Source organism: Strix uralensis, chromosome Z (genome assembly GCF_047716275.1).
Source record: "Strix uralensis isolate ZFMK-TIS-50842 chromosome Z, bStrUra1, whole genome shotgun sequence".
NCBI classification, from domain to species: Eukaryota; Metazoa; Chordata; class Aves; order Strigiformes; family Strigidae; genus Strix; species Strix uralensis.
The window spans coordinates 54,817,448-54,841,094 of NC_134012.1; the positions used below are offsets into that span (position 1 = coordinate 54,817,448).

The following is a 23,647-nucleotide window of genomic DNA, read 5'->3' on the forward strand; positions in this document are numbered from 1 at the left end:
AGGATTGAGTACAAAATTGCTAATTCAGAAAGACTTGCTGAAGATGAAACACTCTCCTGAAATGTGATACTCAGTTCTGTAGGACGTTTGCTGCAGTTCCCTTCCTGGTATTTTACCTTCCAAATACGAGAAGCAAAAGCCCTTCTGCAAGGTCCAGTGTGAATATTTGATATGTCTAGGGAAGAAGATCCTTCTTTATTCTTTTTACATCTTGGCTGTGACAACATCTGTTACAGCAACCTTAAACCCCAGCTGGTGGGTAGTGCTGGGTGTTAGTTGTTGTGTTAAAGCAGTAGCTCTGTGTCTGTGCCTCCTCTGGCTGCCTTAGGTCCCTTCCAGGCTTGGAGGGGGCGGGTGTGGGAGAGCAGGAAATCCCAAGCACAGAGGAATCTGAATCTGTTCTGGTTAAGAGTTTGTTGTGTGCAATTCCTAAATCAAATTATCTGCTTGCTGCTTCAACAATGATAAAAATATCAGACGGCTTCAAAGCACCGAGGAAAAAAGATCAGGACAGCAGGCGAGTGATAAGATGCAGAGGTTCCATCAACTCATGGATAAGAGAGCTGCTGGAGGTAATGGCTCCTGGCCCTACTGCAACAGTTTTACCAGTGATTTCAGCGGGGGCAAGGGGATACTTGCAGCCCTGCAATGGCACACCGTCCATCTGGAGATGGATCTGCTCCTCCCTACAGTGAAATGATTTGGGTGATTTGATTTGCCTTCCTACTGCTAAACGCCAGACAGCTGGGGGAACTGTCTGTCTCTTTTGTGAACAAGCCAATGCCGGGGAGTAGCACAGTGGAGTTTGCTCTGGCAGGGCTGTCCCAGTGTCTCCCATCTGCAGCTCCTGCTACCACCTGCATGTCAGGTAGGCATGCTGACAAGGCATCAACCCTGCAGCAGAGAGGAAGCAAAGCTATTTCCCATGTCCCCTGAGGCTAGGTGAGCTGGAAAGGGAAGCTGAGATTAGACACAGGAAGAACTCTTAAGTCTAGGGTAGAGCTGGAATAGGCTGCTGAGCGCAGGGGTGGAATTGTTAGTGCTTTTAAGTACTTGTCAGACATCTTGCAAGAGTAGTTTGGGTGTAGAGCTGAGCCAGTTCTGGGGTGGGGAAATAGATCAGATAGCTTTTTAAGGGTGTGTGTCCCCAGCCTTGTCCCTATAATGCTCTGGGAAGGGGTGGGAAATACACACTTACCCTACGCTCACCTGAGATTAAAACAATTCCCTTGTCCAGCTTGTTAAATATTTCACCAAAGACTGTGTGTTGGTTGTGCCTGTGGCAAAGTCCTTTTGAAAATGCACCTGAGCATCCCCTGGCCAGTGTCAGTGAAGTCGCTGCGTTGCTGGGATTGGAGTTAGTGCTGTGGCACAGCTGGGTGCTTAGTGGAGCCTTTGATCATCTGCGGTGGTGATCGAAGCGGGTTCTTGTTACTACTGGAATCCCTTACATGAAATTGCTCTATTTTGGTGCCTCCGAATCAAAGTATCAGATAATTTTGTCTGGTTCTGCCAGCTTGCTGTGAAAGCAGGTGAATCAATGGGATTGGTTCTTCTTTGCAAGTTAACAGCCCTGTTCAAGTCATGCTGCAGGAATGAAAGGTCGCTAAGGTAAAAAGTACTTTGACATTGCTGGATGCTACTGTTAGAGTCATAGAAAACAGCAGTTTTTCTTCTGCCATGGGATGCTACTGAATGCACTGTGCTGAGATTGTTTCTTTCCCTGCAGGATTATTTCTGCCAGCTCACCTGCATCACAGAAAGGGAAAAGTTTATTGTGCCAATCTGAGCTATAGGTGCCCGAGCTATCCTGGACTTCCCTGACCAGCTGAACTTCTCCGTCTGTCCAGTCAAGTACAGCTCCCAGAAAACTCTGCTGGTTCGCAACATCGGTAACCGGGAGGCTCGCTACCGCATCAGCACTGAGAGGTAAAGGAACTCGTCTTCTTTGTGTAAAACACTGTTGCATGATAACGTGGTTGGTAAACAGTTAACAACAAGGAACCAGAGCATCTGAGCTGCTGTATTGCAGCCGTAGCTGGAAACGGGCAGGACACGTGGGGTTTGCTGTTGCTTATAGTGTTTTAAGTGTGTTAGGCGTTGGAATGGGCTGCCCAGGGCAGTGGTGGAGTCCTCATCCCTGGAGGTGTTCAAGAGTCGGGTTGACATAGCACTTAGGGATATGGTGTAGTTGGGAACTGTCAATGTTAGGTTAATGGTTGGACTGGATGATCTTCAAGGTCTTTTCCAACCTAGACGAAAAGAAAAAAAAAAAACAAACAAACGCGTGATGCAACCTTTGATAAAACTCTGCATGCTGCAGCGAGGTTTTGTACTGCAGTGGTGTCTCTGACACAGCATCTTTCAAGAGTGATTCTGTTAGATTGAAAGAGCAAACAAAGGAAGGCAACCTGGCTGCCCGTGGGCTGTGTAAGATGCTGCGTGGCAGGCGACAGCTCTAGGAGCTCAGTTCCTGTAGACCAAATGCAGTGTTAAGAAATGGGCAAGCTGTGAGCTGGTGAGAGAGACATTTAAGAATTTACCAGCAGCTGTGTCTTTATTTGCAAGTGCCATTAGAGATCATAGATCAAAGTAATTGGTATTGAGGCCCTGACAAGAACACTGTGTGGTCCAGGAACTTTGTTTTCCAGTAGGTTTGGACTGGTCCCTGGGACCAAATATTAAGTAGAATGAGCTTTTAGGTGGAGATGAGCAGACACTGGCTTCAGAACTGCACCACAGCCCCAAAGCAGCATGCTAATGAGGGCACAGGCAAAAAATGCAGCAAGTGTCTGGTGCATGAGTTGGGGGCCTTTTCTTCTAGAGCTTTCTCTCTCCCAGATTTCCTGGAGAGTGCTCGAATCTGTAAGGATCCAGCTTGCAACCTCCTGATCCTGAGTACCTTCTGAAACGGTTACATACCAGTGTCGGCCAAAGACACCCACGCTCTGGGAGGCTGCAGGCACATGGTGTTCCGATGGTCCCGAATCAAACGCCTGACATGAGTTGTGTTGTGAACAGCCTGTCCTGCTCCTTTTGGTCTCAGAAGAGAGTCACTGGTTTCCCAGTTTGCTGAATGGGAGAGGGTGATGCAGCTGCAGGGAAAGTGGTTCAGTTGGCTGGTAATTCGTGGTGAGTTGCTTGGTCATGGAGGTCTTGGTGTAGGAGCTGAGGTCAAGAATGCAGCAAAGACCAGCGCTCTGACTTGGTGCACCTGAGTTGCTTCAGCTTCTTCTCCAGGAAAACAGGGCTCAAAAGGCTACTCTTTACTTCTCTCTTGTGAAACGTGAGGGTTTAAGAGGAGCTTCCACCAAAGCTTGTCAAGGCTATTTAAGCAGGCTTCTAGGATGCTATTTAAGGAGGCTTCTTCTTTTCCCTGTGGAAACACGTAGGCAGGAACTTGTAAATCACTGCACAGTTTTCCTCTGGGATCTCCAGATCTAGTTGTTGCCACCAAAATAAATACTCAGTGAAGTCCAGCATCTTTTTGCAATGTACTCTCCAACTCTTCTATTGAGTGATACAGCACATGTCGAATCCTGCTTGATATGGATTTTAAGAGTTTCTGAACTTCAGCAATTAAATATTTCAGTCCTGATTTGCAATAAAGAAATGGGAAGCATTGCAAACGTTTTATTTCAAACTACACAAAAAAATATTCTGAACAACTGGATTGGATGTGTACAGGGATGGAAAGCTGGTATGATTTCCTTTGTCAGCTGATGACATCTGCCATCTCTTCCATTTCATTGTGAACTTTTGAAAGCCACTTTGACATTTCAAACAGATGATTTAAATCTTTGACTATAAGTAGCATTTTATTCTAATTAAGTTGCCCTGACTTTCATTCAGATTTCTTTTTAAATACTCTTAAAAGAGTATTTAAAAACACATGCTTGCATGTGAGAGGAGGAGGAGGGTGATTAGTGGCGTAGAAGGGAGTGAGAGATCTGTGTAAGCTTAGATCCATCAGGTGACCTCTGTATCCTTTATTCTCTATCTAAACAATTTAAACTTGTGTTCTGGCCTGAGCATATTCAGGCTCTTGCCCATTCACAAGTCAGCTGCAGATGCCACCATTTCCTAGTCCATCGTGCTGCTCATATCATGTTTCCTTGCAGCTTTTCTCTGGATTTCCTTCTCTGTGGCACCAAGCATAACCTGTTTGCCTTCACCTTCAGTGCATTTTTCAGCCCATCTCCAATCCTAACCTTTCCCCTCAGTACTGAGAGCTCAGCTCTTTCATCTGGTCACTTCATGATGATGTTCCCTGTCTGTTACTCATTTATCTAAAGGCTTTGATGTTTTCTGTTGTGCATTTCCCTCCAGGGAAGAGCTCTTAAGTGAAGCCATGGGGCCAATTCAGCATCCTTCTGCTGTTCCCTGTTTGGAGCTCTCCCTTGCCATGGTTTCTACCAGAAGCATGGCTGCATTTTGACCACTTTTTCATGAAGGGAGAAAACCACCAAAGCACTCCCTGTTATGCAGTCTGGCTTTGTGCCTCTCCTCCCTCTGCATGTCCATACCCAGCTCTTAACTGCATAGCATGGTAATAAAAAATAATAATAGTATAAATAGAGAAAGTCTCTTCCTGTTGTCTCATTGTTAAGGCAGGATAATGAGTTTCTGCTCCATGACATTCACAGAGATAAATGTCATTCCAGTACATTTGAGTTGAAAATGGTGTCTGGAAGCAGATCTCAGTGCAGCACTGCCTTTTCCTGACATTGCCGACGTTGTGCTATGCCATGCTATGGGGCTAGAGGGGATCAGTCCGAGATAAGATCCATTTAGGAATGTCCCCAGCAAGCTCTGAAAGCTCAGGAAATGATCCTGCGAGGCACAGTGCCTCGAGCCCCCTTGCATCCCTCCCTGTAGTACCCATACACTACGTCGAGGCGTGAGATTGGCCAGTTACCATAGGACGTGCAAAGACCATCCAAGGACATGAAAATAGAGCCTAGGTGCAGTGAAAGAGGGAAATACAGAGCTTGCGAGATGCTGACTCCACACAGGATTTCTCAGCACGGAGATGGAGTCTTGGATGCTTTGACTGTAGCAGACTGGGTTTACTGGAATGGTTATACTGCTTGACTTTGGCTGTTATACCATTACTAAAAATAATATATGTGAAGATTAAACGACCTTTGTTTTTTTACCTGCAATAGATCTTAGTGGACAGAAGAGGCAATTCAATCACCGGTAATGTTACTGTCTTCCTTGGGTTTGGAGGTAGCTTGTAATGAAATCAATTGTCCCAAACTCAAATGATTTTATAGTGCACCAATAGACCAAAGAAAGGTTGGCTGCAGAAGATAAAGATGCCACGGCACTTGAAGTGTATTGCAGCCTCCTTGCACACTGCATGTGCCAAAGGTGTGGTTGCAGGAGAACAGGCGGCATGGTGGTTTGAGGGCCTGGGCCACAGAACTGCCAGCTTTGTTCACTTGTCAGTTGTGTTTCTCAATTCTGTCAGGAGCATTTGGCCTTTGGTATCATCATGGGATGCCCAGCTGTCAAGATGGTGAAAGTAAGCAAGATGTAAATGCCAAAATATATCATTATGAAATTGCTTACAAATCTAGTGTTGCTTTCTTTCTGAAGGGCAATAACAGGCAAGATCTCGGCAAGTGCTGATGTGCAGGTCTCTCCTAAATTGGTGTGGCTAGATAAGTTTATACAAGCTGGGGACTGCAAGGTGCCATTGGGAGATCTGGACTTGTGAAAGTTTAGATGTCGTACAACAAAGCAAACCTACAAACGGACATAGTTAAAAAGCATGTCAGAAGAAAATGAGCTATTAAAAAACCTCCGAACCTTATCTTTTGTGTCTTTCAGGAGCAGTAGTGATTCATTAGAAGGGTAGATCTAACAGGATGACAATTATCCTAAAGAACAGGTCACACTTAATGGATAAAAAGCCAACGTCTAAATCACTAGCGTCATCTCTCAGCAGTGGTTTTCATTTGGCTATGACAATGTGTCAGGGGTGTCTCCTTGGCATCTCTTCTTATCTGTAGGCTACAGGCAACAGCTTAGTGACGGTGACTGAAATTCAGGGGAGTTAAATTTAACCATGGAGCTTTCATCCTTGGGTCTTGGAGAACCAGGTCCATGTGAGGAATAATGAGCTCCTGCTACAGCAGTAAGAGAGTTGTCTTGTGAGTACAGCATGGGGTGGGATGTAGGACATGCAGTGTCTGATTTGTGCTCCGTTTCTCAGTCCTGAGAACTGAGTCCTGAACTTGGTTGGATCCTCTTCTTCTGACAATTTGAAAAGATGAAGATATCTTCAGGAGTGTTATTCCCATCCTATCCCATCCATCTGAGGGCAGGAGTATGTAGCCATGGGGAAGGAGTAGGAAGGTGATGGGATGGGAGGTAGTGCTGAAGTGTTGCCCGGGATCCCCCTTAACTAGCAGCTTTTCTGTTCTGGCAACATTTCTGGAAAAAAAAAAAAAAAAAAAAAGGAAACAAACAAAATCTCTGCCTTTCCCACACCAGGCAATGGTCCCACCCAAGCCGTGGCAGAGACCTGCAGCAGTCCTGCCATAACCATCAGTGCGGATTCAGGACCGTGTAGAACAGCCTAGTTCTGAGGCTGGTGGTGCCTTGTCTTTCCTCCTCTCTCTCCAGAGTCTCAGGTCCAGCACACAAACATTGCAGGCCCCGTGCTTCGGTGGCAATGTTCTCGCTGGTTGTAATGGGAACAGGTCAGGCCCCTAATTGCAGCGATATCTCCTTAATGAGCAGAAACTCCAGCAATTTCATCAGCTGTCACTACTTACATGAGCGAAGTTCAGCTTGCGCATGGCTCCAGTTGTTCTCAATATTTTTGTGTGTGTTGCATTCTCTAATCATGGTAAAACTCTCCAGAACATGTTTTTAAGGTGACAAATTGACCACCAGCAAAGCACTAAACCAAATAACTTTTGTTTTCTAAGTGGGGCTGTAGAAGAGCCATGAACCCCAGCTGCAGAAGCATGTTTCATCTGACTTGTCCCTTTGCATTAAAGCACTGAGTTTTGTGTCTGTCAGCCAAGAGCCATTTACCTGGTGACAAATAACAATTGCTCATATTAAATTCAAAGTACCCCAACACATTTTCATAATTATTTTCAATGCATTGCACAGAATTTGCCTGGTGGGCCAAGCAAACAGTTATTGAGCTTGGATTACAACCCAGAGTCCCAGATTGCAGTGCTTGTGAATACACAGAAAACCTCCTGTTAAACTCGCCTTGATGTGCTCCTGGTAATGGCACTTCATGTAGCCAGGGGTTTAATGGTTCAGGATGTAAATGGGATCCCCCTTCCGTGTCTTGTTTCCATGTCATTGTATTGCTCTAATCTGCGTTTGCACTTATTCAGCTTTTTCTGATTGTTCCTTTTCTTAGAGCAGCTTTCGTTGTAATGCCGATAAAACATGCCCTTTCTTAGGCTAAACTAGGATGTTTTCAAGGTAAAAAAGTGAATTCTGCAAATTAAACCATAATTATTCTCTGGTCTTCCAGAAGGACACTTATTCTCCCTGTCTGATTCCTAGGCTGCAGTCTCACTGGGACAAGTAATGCCCTGACATTTGCATCTCTTGAGGTGGAGTTTATAGGTGGCAGAAAAAGACAGATTCCTGAGGAAGTCAGTGTCAAGTTGTGCAGGCAGATAGCTCTCACCATCTCTGTGCTCCTCAAAACCCATCCTCTGTCTGTATTACTAGTGGTCGGACTCCTGAGCCTCCCTGCAGAGAAGGGGATGCAGAGTATGGGGGAGATGAGGTCGTTTGACACCACAGGATGTTCGGAGAGCTGGATCTCTTCAGAAGTGAGAGTCAGTAGAGCCATTTCTGATCCTCTATGTTCTGGGTTTTTTTACTGACTGTGGCTTGTTTGCTTTTTGCTTGCACAAGTGAGCTGAAGTGGAGTAGACTGCAAAAGGAGTGTAGTCCCCGAATCGCCCACAGTAGCCCTGATGTGTCTCTTTCTCTGCGTTGCAGCCCCTTCTCTGTCAAGCCGTCCATTGGAACTCTTGGGATTGGCGATGCCATGCAAGTAACAGTGGAGTTTCACCCGCTGAAGACTGGGGATCATTCCAGTTCCCTGGTAGTTCACTATGACACAGGTAAGTGCTGGGCACTGCGTGGTGCACGCTCTCTGCATCCTTCAGAACAGAGCCCTTTCTAAGCAGAATAATGTTAAACTTGCTTTGCAAACTACTTCTGAAAGCTTTTCTTTCAAAACCTCTGCACGTTTCAGTGCTTAGAAGGGAGCAGATAAGGGACAAAGGCTGAGTCTGTTCTGTGTGTCCTGTGTGGCTGTGTGCTGGTCCATCCCTGGTGTCAGCATGGTGTTCTCCACCCAGCACGCCCCCGTGACAGTCATCTACCATCATTTCCCATTGCTGCAGCCACCTTAATTCCCTCTCCAGGTGTGCCTCCCCTGTCCTTTACCTCAGGGAAAAAGTGACAAATAGTTGGTGTTTAGGGGGTTGTTAAAGTGGATCCCCTCAAGCAGGAATGAGATTTTTGGCAGGCTGTTTTGCTGGGAGTTGCTGAGTGGAGTAAGGAGGAACCTTGATTCTCCACTGCAGTGCGCACATGCAGGTGTGAAGTTTTATTCCTAGACAATGCTCTGTTTGAAGTGTAACGTGGGGAATGCATGTCTCTGTCGGACTCTCTCTAAATGCCCCCGTCTCTTACACACCTCTGTCCCCTGTACTGCTTCTCCGTTGTCTTGCCACAGACCCTTTTTTTATGTTGCCCTCTACTCACCTACATCCCACACTTCACAGCATCAGGACTGAAGCAGCCAGGACTTGAGGGCTCTTGGGGTTTGGCAGGGAGTGCTCACTGCCTCCCAAGATAGGTATAAAATTTATACTAGGGTACGAGAAGCCAAGCTCAGGCCACAGAAATGCTGTCAGCTTTGTAAGTCACTTTAAGAGTAAGCGGGAAAAACTCAAGAAAAGGTGTGATGTTAAAATGCCTCTGTCTGCCTTGGTTCAGCAGAGGTATCTTGTGATGCCGGTCGAGACACTTCCTCAGTTGCCTGAATGCATTTGGTGTGCCTTTTCTCTTGCCTGAAAGAGAGGTTTGTTTTGTCCCTATTCCTGAACTTTGGTCCTGGGAAGTGTGATGTCCTCACCTAGGTGCTGCTGTGATGCTTTAGCCCAGCAACGAGCATTTTATTGTCTTGAGTTTGTAGAAGTTCTAGAAATGCTCCTGTATCTTCCAAATGCTCTTTGTAGGCTTCTGAGTTATCACAGCTTTGTTTAATATTTTTCAGTCAATGACACATTCACAGAGAATGGTTTATGCTCACTCAGAGAAGCTCATTGGTTTGGGTAACACTGTCTTGACAGAACTACTGAAATTTCAGATAGAGAAGGACAAAAGGTGCCTCATTTGTATGCATATAGGGAACCTATAGGATAAACTTCAGAGGGATAGATCTTCTTCTGAGTTAGATCAGGGCTAACTACCCTAGAGGTTAGGGCTGTGGGGTTTATACCATGTGAAATGAAAGGTCCAAGTGAAGAATCCAGGGCCAGGATCTTCACAGCTTGCTTTGAAAACCTGAGTCTTGTTCTTACTGAAACACCTGATTCCTCCATGGTTAATCTTTGAAAAAGTGATTTTCATGGATAGGCCACAGGGACCAAACTATCTGCTGGCTCTGGGATAGGCAACCTCCCCGGAACATGGTGCAGCCACCTGGGAGATGAAGCCAGGATTCATTCCTGCCTGTCAGTACAGCACTGCAGTTATTTTTCAATAAACCACAGACTGAGAAGGAGAGCAAGGAATAATTAAGGGATTATCTCTCAAGCTTTGAAGCATACAAATAAGTAAAAGGCTGCTGAGATTAATTGCTGAAGTGAAACCGAAACATTTAATCAGTCTTAAAAGCTGCTTGTTGCAGGTGTAGTGCAGAGCAGCAGACAATGTTACCCAACCTGGCGGGGCGAGCCCTGGCTGATTTGTCCTGTGCTAAGTCAGACTCCCTGTGACTCACATACAAAAGCAGCTGGGTTGCTCTTTCAGAGCCACCAACAGACTGTTTCTTAGGAAACAGAGGCACTAAGAGCAAAATATCAGTGTAGGGTGTTGGGAGGCATTTTCCTTGCTTTACTGTGTGTCTGTATTGACTTGCTCACAAGTGGCAGTAGTTCTCAGTGAATCACACTGTTGTTAGTGTGACTGACGCAGGATCAGGTGCATGGTACGTGGGTTTAGTTTTTGCTGAACTTGAGTCAAATCTGTCCCTAGCATTGCTTAAGCAAACATGGAGCTCTTGCCTTTGCCTGCTATTTGGTTGATTAGAATTGTGTGTCCTTTAGACTGTCCTGGTTAGGAGTACAGGTGTTGTCCCCTAGATAGACTGTCTATGTGGTGGTAGTTGTGTTGCTACAAACTTTACAGGTGAGTGTGAAGAAAATGTCTTTGCTGCTAAGAGCATAATGATTTACAATGAAAATTTGACCTTCACTGCTTTATATGTCCAAACTCCTCCATTTCCCCCATGTACATGGGTCTGGTGTGAAAAAATCCCAGCTCATACTCCAGCTGGGAATGTAAACGTGTCGGGATGCTGAATCCCTCTCTTCGGGTAAAATTGGTGCTGGGTTTGGCTGAACCGGCTTACTTTGGTAAATGAGGCCACCCATGCAAGGGCTTGGCGGTGTGTTAGTGGTCACTGTACACATGCAGGAAACTCATGAAATCCCAGCCCTGGTTGTTTACTGCTGTTTGAGGTTGAATAAGTAACTGTAGCATGGACGTGCCAGCACGTCTGAACATCTCAGCTACCCACAAGGATAAAGCATCCGAGAAAAGCACTGCCTTGCTGTGATAGTCATCTGTGGTTTTGTGTAGGCTTTGGAGAAAACAACCACCTTTGCAGAGCTCTGTTCTCTTTCCTTTAAGAACCCCCTTTCAACCAAGGGTCTTGTCATCTGTCTTGCAAGGCTGGCATTGCAATCAGTGGCTTCCAGGAACTTGTTTGAAAATGAAATGAAAATCCTATTGATGTAGTCTCTAGATCAAGCCTTTTCCTTTCTCTTTTTTCTCCTTTGTAAATCCACTGAGGCATGTGGACAGGCAGCAGGGTTTAACTGAGGTTTAGCCCTTGTTGTGCTGCATTTTCCATTCCTGAGATCACTCAAACAAGTTGCTGAGTGTTCTCAATTTGCACTGACTTCAGCCAGAATGGAGGAGGCTCAGTACTTGTCTGAGCAAACTCCCTACCTCGTTGCATACTTGAGTCGTCCCTGTATTGTGCAGGATACCAGGGTGGGAATACCGAAACCATTTTCTGGTTTTAATCTTAGTCTTGTGCCAGTGTTTACAGGGACTCTGACGTTGCCGTGAGCAGCGTTAAGTTACTGTTGAGCTAAATTCATGGCAACAGACCGTGAGCTTCTGGCGGCCACCGCTGTGTGCCACTGCCACTCCAGCCTGCAGTTGTTCATCTTCATGCACTTCTCCATTCCTTCCACACCAGGCAGATTTATAGTAGCTGCTTACAAGTGCTAAGAGGTGGGGAAATCTTCCACTTCCTAAGCAGCAGCCCCTTTTGAATCCAAAGCTTCACTGTAGTGCACTAACCGATGTAATTCTTGTTTATTTGTGTTTAGTGCTGGCAGATGGTTAGAAACTTACAGTATTCTTACATTATTACAGTTTTTAAAGAAGATCCTGTTTCCCGTGTTATCCTAAAGTGTAAGCCAGAATGCTGTACAAGAGGTTTCTCTAGATTTTCCTTGGTCTATCAGGCATTTAAAACCTTTGCAAAGGGATTTTTCTTTCTGCCTGTCATAGGTGGTGAGTGCACGTTGTGCTTTTTTTCCTTCGCTTGTGAGAATTCCCAGCAGTGTGGATGGTTTCTGTCAAACTTGTATGTTCTTGTACATCTGCTTCAAAGTGAGTGGAGGAAGTCGTATATTGTAGGCAAAAGAAGTGCAAATAGGAGTTTGTGCAATTGTATGTTTTCTTTGCATCTTAATAGTAGCAGCACTGCAACAGACCGAGGATTGGTAACTAATACTTTATACAACTGATTGGTTATATGCTTTTATAGTTCAAATCACTTAGATTGATGGGTGAGTCTAGTTGGTCTCCAAAGTGTTCGTTTCTGTCAAAACAGCTAATAGGTAACAACTGTTTCCTGTCTTTGTTCCCCTCTTCTAGAACTGCTTGTAATAATGAATTTTTCTTATACTGTTTTTGATAAGGTCGTTCTGCTCCTTGCAGAGTATGGCCCCTCTCCAGGGCCTTGTATTTCAAGAGAGATGATCTGTCACTTTGAGGGTAGATGAAGGGGAATTAAATTTATGCTTCATTTGCTTGAGGTTTCTTTGCACAGCTTTGTAGCTCCACAACTCCATAACACCTCTCCGAACAAAAAGCCTGCTCCAGCAACCCATGGAGTTGACTGTGTGAGCACAGACTGGGATATATGTACTAGGAGGGTCACTTGGAAGTTAAAAATCTCCTTCTGGCTGTTTTGTTCATCCTCAGGCATGCACAGAAACAGACTTCTGTGTGACGCTGCATACCCCATTTTTAGCACATGAAAGATTTCTGGAAGAATGTGGTTTTCATCTCTTTGCAGGTCATCCTTGACCGCAGCTTGTCTACTCTATCATCAGTGGAAATCACTGACATGTTCTGAAGTGTCATTACCGGTGGATGTGTTTCAGGGCAGAACTGACCATTCATTAGCCTCCTTTCCTTGTGGATCGATCAGCATCTGCTGAGAAGCAGAAGAGCAGCTTGAAGGGTGACTGATTTATTACGTGGTCTATTGGGCATGTCTTTGCCAGGCAATCAGAATGAAAGTTCCTGCACTCTTTTCCCCATGGCCAAAAGCAATGTTTCAGCCAGTCAGGTACCCCAGCGTATCGTTACTGTAGTAGCAATAATGGTTAAAAATAGCCCGTGGCATCCTGGGTATGCGGCAGTGGTCTTTCATCATCCGACGGTTTCATCGTCCTTTTCAATACATTCTGCGAAGCTCCTTCATGCTGGGCAGGACGAAGCCTCCGTGCTGGCTCCCAGATATTCCTGTGCCAGAGTATTTCATCCTGGAAGGAGGCAAACAGTTCTTCCTAAGCACAGTGCAGAGGGGGTGATAGGGAATGCTGTGGGTGCTCGGTCACAGAAGGAGGCACAGCGAGAGCCTGACTGCAGAGGAGATAACGTGAGGAGAGCTGTCTGAAGAGCCTGCAGCCTGTTCTGTGGAGCACTGCTGGCTGGTCACTGCTTTCTGCCTCCCTTTTCATCCCCATCTGTTGTCTTACGGCTCCTTGCAGGGCCTCTGGGGTAGAGACCCTCTTCTTGCACTGTGCTGCGTGGGCTCAGTGGGTGTTTTGCCGAGGCCGGGGCCACACTGGGGACTCTGACTGTTACAGTAATAACTGTGGCCACAGTAATGACGAGGATGCTCTGAGCTTTGTTGTAGCCTGGGAATGGTTCTTTAGAAACACCTGTGTTAGCAGCAGCAGTTATTTAGTAGTGAGGTTTATAAATGAGGTCTGGAGTAAATAACGTGATGGTTTAATGATGTCTGAAGGCAGGTCCTGAACACCACCTCGGAGAAGCACTTACAAATGACTGTCGCTGCTCTGCATTTTGCTCTAGGGCTGGAAATACAAGCGTGGGGACGGACAGACGGCCTTTCTCAGGCCGGCGGAGACTCAGCGCATCTTGTAGGTGAAGCCATTAGCTTCCCAACGGCGAAACAACTCAGAGCAGTGCTCCTGACTCTGATCTAGTGGTAGCTCTGTGGGAGACGCAGCAAAAACCACATAGTGGGGGGGCTGGATCAGGCTGTAGGTGACTTCTCCAGCTTTCCAGAGGTTGCTTAGCCTGGTGAAGTGACTCGCTTCTTCGGCGGTGAAGTGGTAACAGAGACCTCTGCATGCTGTTTGAAAAACAAGGATATGCCGGCAGTGGAGGCAGCTGGGTATGATAGTAGCAGGAGCAAAAGAATTACTTATCATAGGTCGATATGGGGGTACAGTAACATCCTTTTGAGTGAAGAGCTCTGCTTTCATTGCTTGCTTGTATTTTCAGTGAAAAAGCAGCAGGACCTGTCTCTCTCCAGCTGCATTCATAGAAGAGATGAGAGCAAGGCACTGTCTTCTGACAAACTGGGCAAACGAAATTACACTTGCTTTCCATGCTACCTAAATATTCCAAATTTGACTGTCATTCACTCCTAAAAAGATTTAAAATCCAAATTCAGCAAAGAGGGAGACACAGGGATAGAGGAAGAATATGTCTTGGTGAAGACAAAATGCATCAGGGTGCTGTTTTGTTTCTGTTCAGTCTAATCAATCTGGCTACCAGCTTCCTAATGTTTAGAGCAGTAATCAATGAAGGAAAGTACCAGCTGTTGAATACTAGGAAAGCGTTCTTCATAAAACCTGAAATTTGAAATCTTGTTCAAGGGTTTGCTCATCCATTCATTGATCTATACTTTCAGGCTAAACAAAATCTGTCTTTCTGTTTAAGAACAGTTTGTACTGATCTGAAAATTATTCCCCCTTGCACCAGGATGATCATGCAGTATTAGAAGAATTCAGAAAGATGTTTTAGCTGTTCTGTAAATTCTCTCTTTGTCTGTTTCCCTGCACAACAGGAGCCCCACAGAGGATGACCCAATGCTATATTTCTCACTTCAAGATAGTGAAAAGTTATCATGGTGTGCTCAGATACCTGTGTCCGTAGTCACGCAGAGGGATGCTGGGATAAAACACAGTGGTGTTTCTGCTGTGTCAAAGAGCATCGCTCAGGAGTGCACAACCCAAAGCATCTGCTCTACTGCTCTATAAAAAGTCTAGCTTTTAATTTCAAGTTCAGGCATTGCTTTGTTCAGGTTGCAGAGAAAAAGCTGTGTCCTGCCACCTGTAGGAAGTGTATCAAAAGCATGTAAGAATGAGAGAGTTGACAGCCTGTAATAAGATCATGTTGTGTAAATAACGATAGGGCAGATACATCTAGATTCAGTAAATGCGCTTTCATGGCAGCCAAGCATCCCAAACCACACGCCATGGACATTACCCTGTCAAGTGAAATACCTAGTGCTATGTCGCTGTTACAGTACAGAGGGTTTTTTTAAAAAACTTATATATTAAAGAGCCAAGAGTCTTAAATGAAATGTCACATCTAATTTGAGACCCAAGACATGAAGCCTGCAGCCGCCCGTAGCCGACCCTGGCAGGTCCGCTCTCTGTGTCAGCTCATTGGCCTGGCAGACAGATCCGTGGCTCCTCCTGACTCGCTGGCAGCTGTGCACGCTCTCCTGGACCCAGAGATTTGTGGGTTTATGTATTCAGAACGATGCCGAATGCTCTCTGTGGTAGAAGGTGCTCCAGCAAACCGTCCAGCCTTCAGAAGAGTCCTCGGTGCCTGCAGCCAGGACCGCAAGGGTGGCTGAGTCCCCAGCTCCTCCCCGGGAGAGCAGCAATAGGGGATGTTTAGCAAATTGTGTAGAAACAGGCAGTGCATATGCTTTCTCCCTCGTGGGCTCTAGAGTTAGCATTTTTCTGTGCTGGAGGCTTTATTCTCATCACTGCTTAATAGCTTCTGATGGCTTTATCTTCAAAGAATTTGTCCAGTTGCTCTCTGGATTTACAGCTGTTAGCCTCTACAGCCTCCTGTGGCAGTGTGTTCCAAAGGAAGGAATACTCTCTGGAAAAGTGCTACCACTTTTGTGTAATTTCTGACTAATAACATTATTTCAGGCCCTCAGGTTCCTGTTTTATGACAAATAGTGACCAGTTTTTCCTTATTCATGTTTCCCAGGCCATTCATGCTTTTACAAGTCTCTCCCATCTATCTCCCATATGATTTCTAGGATGAGGAGTCCTATTCAATCTTCTTATAAAAGCTTCTTCATACTTTTAATTGTTCCTTCTGCCCTTCTCTATTTAGCTTCAAATGATTCAGCTTGTTTTTTGAGATCAGAACTATACCCAGTATTTCAAGACGCATGTGGCCATGGGTTTAGACAGTGAGACGATGATAGTTTTCGTGGTGTTTATTTTGCAGTAGTTTGTCATCTTGATCGTTGTAGAGTGCTGGCTCGTGTTTCCATAAACCTGAGCTCGAAGCACTGTGCATGTCTCCCATTTCTTGGCTCCTGGCTCCTTTGTTTGCCAATATATGCCAAGGATTCAGTGGAGGGAGAGGCAATGCTTATAAAGCATACCCACCTCTGTAACCCTTCTGAACATCAGTTATTTTTGTATGCCAAGTTGTCCATTATAGAAAGCAGATTGCCCAGTCATTGTAAACATTGCTGCTGTCCTCGCAACGTAGCTCATCTCTGGCCACAAATCCCTACCACTCCAGACTCCCTTAAGAGCAGAGAAATTGAGGCTATACAGGCATGAAGACTGAATTCTCTGTGTGTGGAGATGAGTGAATGACTCTAGAGATCTACTGTTTTAAGGGTGAGTCTTGCTTCATTCCCCAGTGCCCCCCCAAAAGAGGGGGCTCCTTTTTTTTTTTTTTTTTCCCTGGAATCAATGTGATTCTGCCGTGTTGTGTCTGGCTTAGGATTTCAGGAGTCCACCCAGCGCACATCTAGCTCTCTCCCTATGTTGTTGCACGGTAGCCGTTTAAAGGCAGGTCCGTTCTCTGGTTGCCTTGCTGTGACCTGTGCAGTGAGGAGGAGGCTCTGCCTTTGCAGAGGGGTGCTCTCCAGGCTATGGCCGGGTTGCTGCACTTGTCCATTGGGGCTGGCTCTGAGGCTTTAAGCACCACTCCACCGAAATGCCGTTTCTAGAGAGCATGTCTGATGTTTGCTGTTTGCATCTCACCTGGGGAACACTTGCCTGCAAGAGGAAGAGTGGGCTTGGTACTGAAGTTTGAGCTCATTTGACTCCCAGGAGTTACTTGGCTGGGAAGAAGGAAGGTTTGAAAGCTCTGGAAATGAGGGAGCCTTTGGTGGGAGTCTGTTCGGGAGGGTGATGTGCTGGCAGGTACTCCAGCAAGGCTCCAGTCGTTAGTCAGTTGATGTGCACAGCCCGGGACACTCTCCTCTTCAGCTGGGTCTGAGGTGGAAAGCAAAGATGCCCTCGCTCTGGTCATTGAATGGCTTGGGAAGACGCAGCGTAGACTTGCAGACTCAGGCATAAGCAACAGGGTCCCAGCTGAGGAAATGGGCTTGCAGGACTGTAATGGGCAGGTTGGGGTGGGCCGTGCCCCACCAGTCTCGTTTTGACATGTCTTCAAAACCCACAGCAAGTGAGGGCACTGCTTCTGCAACACAGTGAAGCTCTCTTCTGTGTCCCATCCTGCCTTGGGCTGTCAGTTGTTCCTCCGAACCTCCATTTCCTGCCCGCGTGCCCCCAGGCATCTTTGCTTGTCAGCAACAAGGGATCAGGAGAGACACAACACTGGGCAAGCCCTGACTGAGGTGGGACTCCTCAGAGTCACCCGAATGACTTGGATGCAGAATTCCCTGTGACTTGAGTGGGATGGCAACCCAAAGGCCTCCTGAGCACATCTGAAAAATCTCACTGTAAATACTGTGACCTTGGGGATAAATCTCTACAAACACACCCAGAAATAAGGTGCTGACGGTGATGCCCAGGACATCCTCATTCTGTAGACGGGCATCTGTCAGGATGTGATAAATGTGCTGATCTGTGGAACTGCTAATATAGGTAAAAGCTGTAACAATTTCTTCTGTTACTGGTGGCTTGCTTTGTTCCTCGTACTTCGACCAGCAAGTGAGATGAGCAAAGATTCCCCTATGCTTTTTTCCGGGTGAAGATATTCACACAAGCCTTTATGGAGCAGCTGTAGATGTCAACATCGGGCTGGCCAGGAGCTCCTTGACAGTTGAGAAGACTTACTTCACACTGTCAAACCACAGATCTGTGGTCATCCACAATCGGAGTGAAATCATAGTCCACTTCCAGTGGAAGGCTTTTGTTACTCAGGAAGAGGAAGATTATCAGAAGCTGAGGTTTGTTTGAAAGATTCATTTCAGTAAGATACACTGCCCAAGGGTAAAACTAATGTATGGCCTCAAGGGCTGTTGGTGCATTGAATGGTTTAGGACAAGTAAACCATCTACGGCATCAGGTTACGTGTCCCTGGGCTTTAGGGTAATGGAGCTCAGTGCCTCCCATTCCAGCTCCATCCATACTCCAGCTGAGGATGGTGTTTTGGGGAGGAAAGGCTGATTGCAATGACTGGATTTCCTCAGAGAGCAAATTTGCTTTGTGGGAGCACCAAACCACTGAGGTCCAGAGGCCCCTGGCTATGGAGGGTCCGTGAGGCTGAGGAAAGTGTCAGCACTCGTTACCTGGGACTGCACTGAGTAGCAGCACTTAACATAGCTGCAGGGAGCATAACTGTTACGATATTCACTGCAGCTTCTTCTACTCCAGCTTTGATAAGGTGGCAGGCTCCTTCTCCAGTAATGTGCAGGTAAAGTGCTTCGTTGGCCCAGCAAGTTGAGGCCATCCTGCTGTAGGATGTTGAATTGCCTTGCACTGTCCCGGTTTCCAGCACAACGAGGTATTTCTACCCTTCCTCAGAGACTGGGGAGAATTCGGAGGTGAAGGGTTCTGCAGGGAAGGTAGGGCAGCACAGGACAGAGCGCATTTGGGGTGCAGCAGCCTGTGTCTTCATGGTGCTGAGAGATGGGGCAGGTTCTTCAAAGGGTGCCTGTGGTGAAGCTTTGAAATTCCCCTTTCAGGCAGCAGAGAAACACTTACAGCGCGGGGGGATGAACTGGAAATGACACTTAAAAGTTTGGGTGATTAAGGGAATCCTTGTGGGACTTTTCAGACTTGCATGAATGTAGGTGTATAGGAGTTAGCTCATAGCTGATCAGGAAACTGCCTTAAACTGGAGCACTTTTTAAGGGCTTCTGAGCCAATAAAGATCAACATAATTAGGTCAAAAATGCCTTGAAGGCCAAAACTAGTTTTCCTCTGTTCTCTATTTTTAATTACACAGTGTGTGACTTCCATGCAAGCTCAGTGCGTTAAAAGAAAATCTCATTACCTTCTCTGGGCACTTGCCTGGACCATTCCTTTACTGCTCTCTTCTCGCCTGCCTGTCTCAGATTGGACCCTGAGTGATCCTCTTTCCCCTCAGAGGCAACCAGGTTTCCCCCCAGTTCACTTCAACCTGATTCTTTTCCAATTACATTTGATCTCGTGCCAGATTATGTCCTAGAGTCTGATCAGGATGGTTTTTCCCTCCTACTTGCAATCTCAGGGATGGTCATAGCTCCAAGGCCACTGTCCTGCTGTCAGAGAAGCTTTTGAGATCTCAGAGCAGAGAGGGCATTTTCCATGAGAGGAGGCAGTGCAGGACCCTACTCTGGGCTGTGACCCCAAAAGACCTGGATCATTAGAAGGTCTATCCAGGGGTTTGCTCTGTCTCCCTCCTGCAGGACTTTCTGGGATGTAATGGTGGAATTATTGTCCATTGATGGAGGTTGAGTTGAGGGTTGCTCCTCGGTGGCTGGAAGCCCTCCTCACGTGCAGCGCTGTAGGTCAGCCATGGAGAAACATTTCCCACTGCACTCCAGGGGGAGCGAGCCAAAGCAAGTGGTTTTGGCGCTGGTGCCAGCCTTTGCCCGAGGCTCTATCTGTGTACAGCTAGTAACGTCCATGACCGTATTTCCTTTTGAACTGTATTTGAATTTAGCTGAGTGATGATTGCTATCCTGTTTATACTACGTTGCCTCGATCTGCTAGACATGGAGCCTTCCACTCATCCCCCCAGAGTTGTCACCTGCTGGTTCTTCATGGCCAGGGACTGGAGTGTGCAGAGGGGACAGCGATATGCCAGCTAGGAAGCAACTGCTCTGTAGCTGTGCTCCCTTATCTCTTGGTTGTGATCTTTAAACACTAGAATAATTTCTGCTACAGCTACCAAGTAAGGGAGAGATTAACTGCGTCAAAGCCCTACAGAGGTGGCCAAAAAGAGGAAAAAGATAAGGTGGTTCAAGGCTACATGTAAGGGTTTGGATTCAGAGATGCTGGTCCAGACTTCTTTAGTGGGTGATGCTAGGCAACGCCCTTCCCCTCTCAGGGCCTCTATTTCCATGCATGTAAAGCCATTGGTTTCACCAAAGTGATGCGATGCCTGAATTCATTGGTTTGCTTTTACAGTGCTCTGGGATCCTCTGGTGGAAGGCGGTATAGGGCACAGAGAGCACATTTAGCTTGCTTATCCCTGCAGGTCCAAAGGGGAAGAAAAGAGTGATGCCAGTAGCCTGCAGCTGAAACCCAGCTGCGTCTCCCCTTGCCAGTGAAGCCCTGCAGTGGGTGCTCCTTCATCTTGATCTGCCTCCCCCAAGCAGCTCTGTGGTAGGAAAAGCCAGTTGGGGTTGTTGGTGGATTCTCCATCCGTTGTGGCAGAGACTTTGAGCCGGGAGGCTCTCGAGGTCTGCTGGCTTTCAGAAACCTCCGCTGAGCTTGTAAGCATGGAGTAAAACTACGTGCCGTGCCCGCGAACAGCAAGTGATAATCTGATCCGTGTGGGACCCCACAGCTTGGGGTCAGCCCCTTGCTGAGCTGCTGCTGTTCCTCCCCGAGCGCTTTGCTGCCCCTGCGCTCACACGAGTCTCTGCAAATATGTTGCTCATTAAATTATCTGCTTGGTTTGTCTCTCCCCGTGGCTGCAGGCTGCAGAGGCAGAAAGAGGACGAGATGGATCGTTGTCTGAGGGAGTGCAAGGTGGAGCCCAATCTCCAAGAACGCCGTTCCCTTCTCTCCCGCCCCTTCCAGGACCAGCGGGCAAAGGCGCAAGGAGACTCCATGCTTTTCTCTGACGATGTGTTCACCCTTGAGCCTCTGGTAAGCGATAGCTCCCTTCCTTCTCCTCCCTGGCTGAGGTCACTTGGCAGGTCCCTGCATCAGCTGGCTTGATGTGCCGAGAGAAAACACCAGGTTTCTAGTGAGGCTGCGAGAGCTTGTTGCAAAAAGCATTTCTGTGGGCTCCTGACAGAGCGAGAGGCTGCCTAAAGCTGAGCTCTGCTGCAAGGGCTATAAATTAAGGGCACTTCATAAGTGTCCTTACAGTGCTGAGAGCTATCGATAATTATGAGTAAGGACACAGCTTACACGTAGCGTATGGGGATTAACAAAGGATATCAGAGCACTCTCAGTTCACATATTGACCTGAGAAATGAAATGGTCCTCTGAAGGAGGCCAAATTCAACCCAAGTTTGATCACAGACATATCAATCTCTTCATATAACCTGGATGGATACCATGGCTAAATCTCCCTTCCAGTGTCATCTGTGAGCCTGGACACAAGGCTGGCAGGTTTAAACGGACTTTTTGAGTTTCATTGCACATAGGTACAGAAATTTTTTTGCTTTTTCTGTTTATGCAAGCAAAACGCCATATCCTTCAATCAGCCAGAGCTCTGGTTCTGAGTATTTGCATGGTCTGAGATGAAGAATGGCCACTGTCCGAGCAATGCAAAATCCCTTTTCATCTTGGAGTAAATCCTAGGATAATCTCAACCTCTTCTTCCTTTTAAAATAGGTGAAACTATTTTTTTTTTTTCAAGGAAGGGGATCATCTTCTCTTCTCAGTTACTCCTATATCCCATATAAGTCTGAGAGCCACCAATGTTGGCACAGCTGCAGTTTCACACCACTATAGCTGACAGCAGCATGATGTGACCAAGAGGTTGTGTGAGAGTGGTGGGAATATTGTAGAGAGTGGGAGCTGATCAGCTGAGCATTAAGAGCACGCTGCGGTGTGTCAGAGCTGGTTTTGGAGTGTGTCCCAGGGCTCCTGCTGCTTTTCAGTCGGACTGTGTCTCCACAACTAGCTTAGCCTGCTCTTGAGCTCCTGAAGTGCGTTAAGGTGAGGTCCAGAAGTCCGGCTGCCCACAGCGCCGAGTCCTGGTACTCCATGTAGTGACATACGGACATAAAGGGTAGCGTGGCCTCAACTCTCGAGTGGAAACCTTTCCTGAATGGCTGTGTTAATGTTACGCAGTTTTCTCTAGGACTGAATATAAGTGGGCTACTGCATGAGTCTCTCCCCTTCTGTATTGTCCAGCATTATCAACCTTTTGATTTCCGTTAATTCCATTATTTATGGAACAATCAGGTTCACATTCAGTTTTGCTCATGCCTGTCTTTCCCCCTGGCATATGGGTGTCTTTACATCAAATGGTAGTAAGTATTTTCTCCTCTTTATCAAATGTAGAATCTAAAAAACCACTGCTGCTGGCTTCCACAACCTTCTCTCCAGTGACAGCCCTGTAACTTTTAGCCTGGGCAGACACCCTTCTTGCACTGCCATGTAAATCTGCTGGAGAGGCCCCCCAGAGATGGGACCTTGCTGCCTCAGACCTTCTGGCCAAAAGTGGCTGCTCTCTTCTTCCCACCTCTCACCCGTGATGTGTGGGAGCTCCCCACAGAAATAATGAAATCCTTGTAACAGGTGACTGGAGGAAATAATTGCTTCCAGAGGTTAAGAAGCTGGTGGAGGGAGAGTAATCTTGGAAACGCTTTCTGGGTGGGATGGCTTTGCAGGGTTTGTGCAGAAGCTTTGTTGTGTCAGTGGACCATTAGCTGCCAGTATTTTCAGGTGCTGCAATCTGTAGAAGCTGTAGCAGGTCACTTCAGTCTGTATAGGGTTAACTTGCTGATGAAAATAATAACAAAAAAGAGGAGGCATGATTTTGGAATTACCGTGTGACCGAGAACATTTTGAGCAGTTGTCCAAGCCTATGGGAAACAAGCTGATACACAGCTCTGACTTTCTGAGCACATCTCAAATTTGGTTTATTTTTGCATCTACACGTGTTATGTCAGCAGAGGCAGCTGTGATAGAGGCCCAGGTGGCTGCCAAAGGACAAAGTCCTTGCTGTTTGCTGCATCCTCCCCACCACAGCTCGGCTGTAAGTCACATTGCAGACCCATGGGAGCTGACTCCTTGGAAATGGCAACCAGAGGAGAGGGAGGACGAGGACTTGTTACTGTTACACTGACCTTGACAAGTCATCGCTGTCCTGTCCTTGCCTGGTAGTGACTCTTCAGTGTCACGTGTGAACTCTGAGCTGATGGAGGTGGTCTTCAAGATGTCCAGGTTGCGAAGGTGCTACTGTTGTTGATCCAGAGGTTGGGCCAGGAGGTAACAGTGTTGTTTGTTGCTGCAAATCTGCACCTCAGCTGGGGAACCAAGCTGTTCCCCATCCAGATGAGAGGCTACTGCAGAGCACTTTGTTTTTTGGCAGAAGGCACCATCTCCAGTGGGAGCCGTGGTCCATCCCACAGCTCCCTGTGGGTTCAGTTATTTATGGAAAGAGGCAGATGTTGGCTTTGGCACTGCCTTTCTCCTAAGTGCCCTGAGCTGACAGGATGCACTTTGAGTGTCATTTTAGTACTTCTGTTGCCAGCTCTGTCTTTTGTTTCTTTGACTGCTTTGAGCAGTGATTTCCTTCCACTGCCTTCCCCCTCTGCAAAGCAAAGCAGGTGATTTGGCCAGCAGTTGGTGGTGCCCGGCTTTTCAAGATCAGCTTTTTCTTACTCAGACTGGTGGAGATCTAGCAGATTCTCATTATTTAGGGGCTGAGGGAGAAATAGGATCTGCATGTATTTACGGTTGGGCTCTTGCAGAGAGACAGCTGTGAGTCACGGTGTGCCATC

The 23,647-nt window shown here is 46.8% G+C and overlaps 1 pseudogene; it reads left to right on the forward strand.

Annotated features, from left to right (window-relative positions):
• Nucleotides 1–23,647, forward strand: part of LOC141938270 (hydrocephalus-inducing protein homolog) — a 90,107-nt pseudogene that overhangs the window by 8,161 nt on the left and 58,299 nt on the right.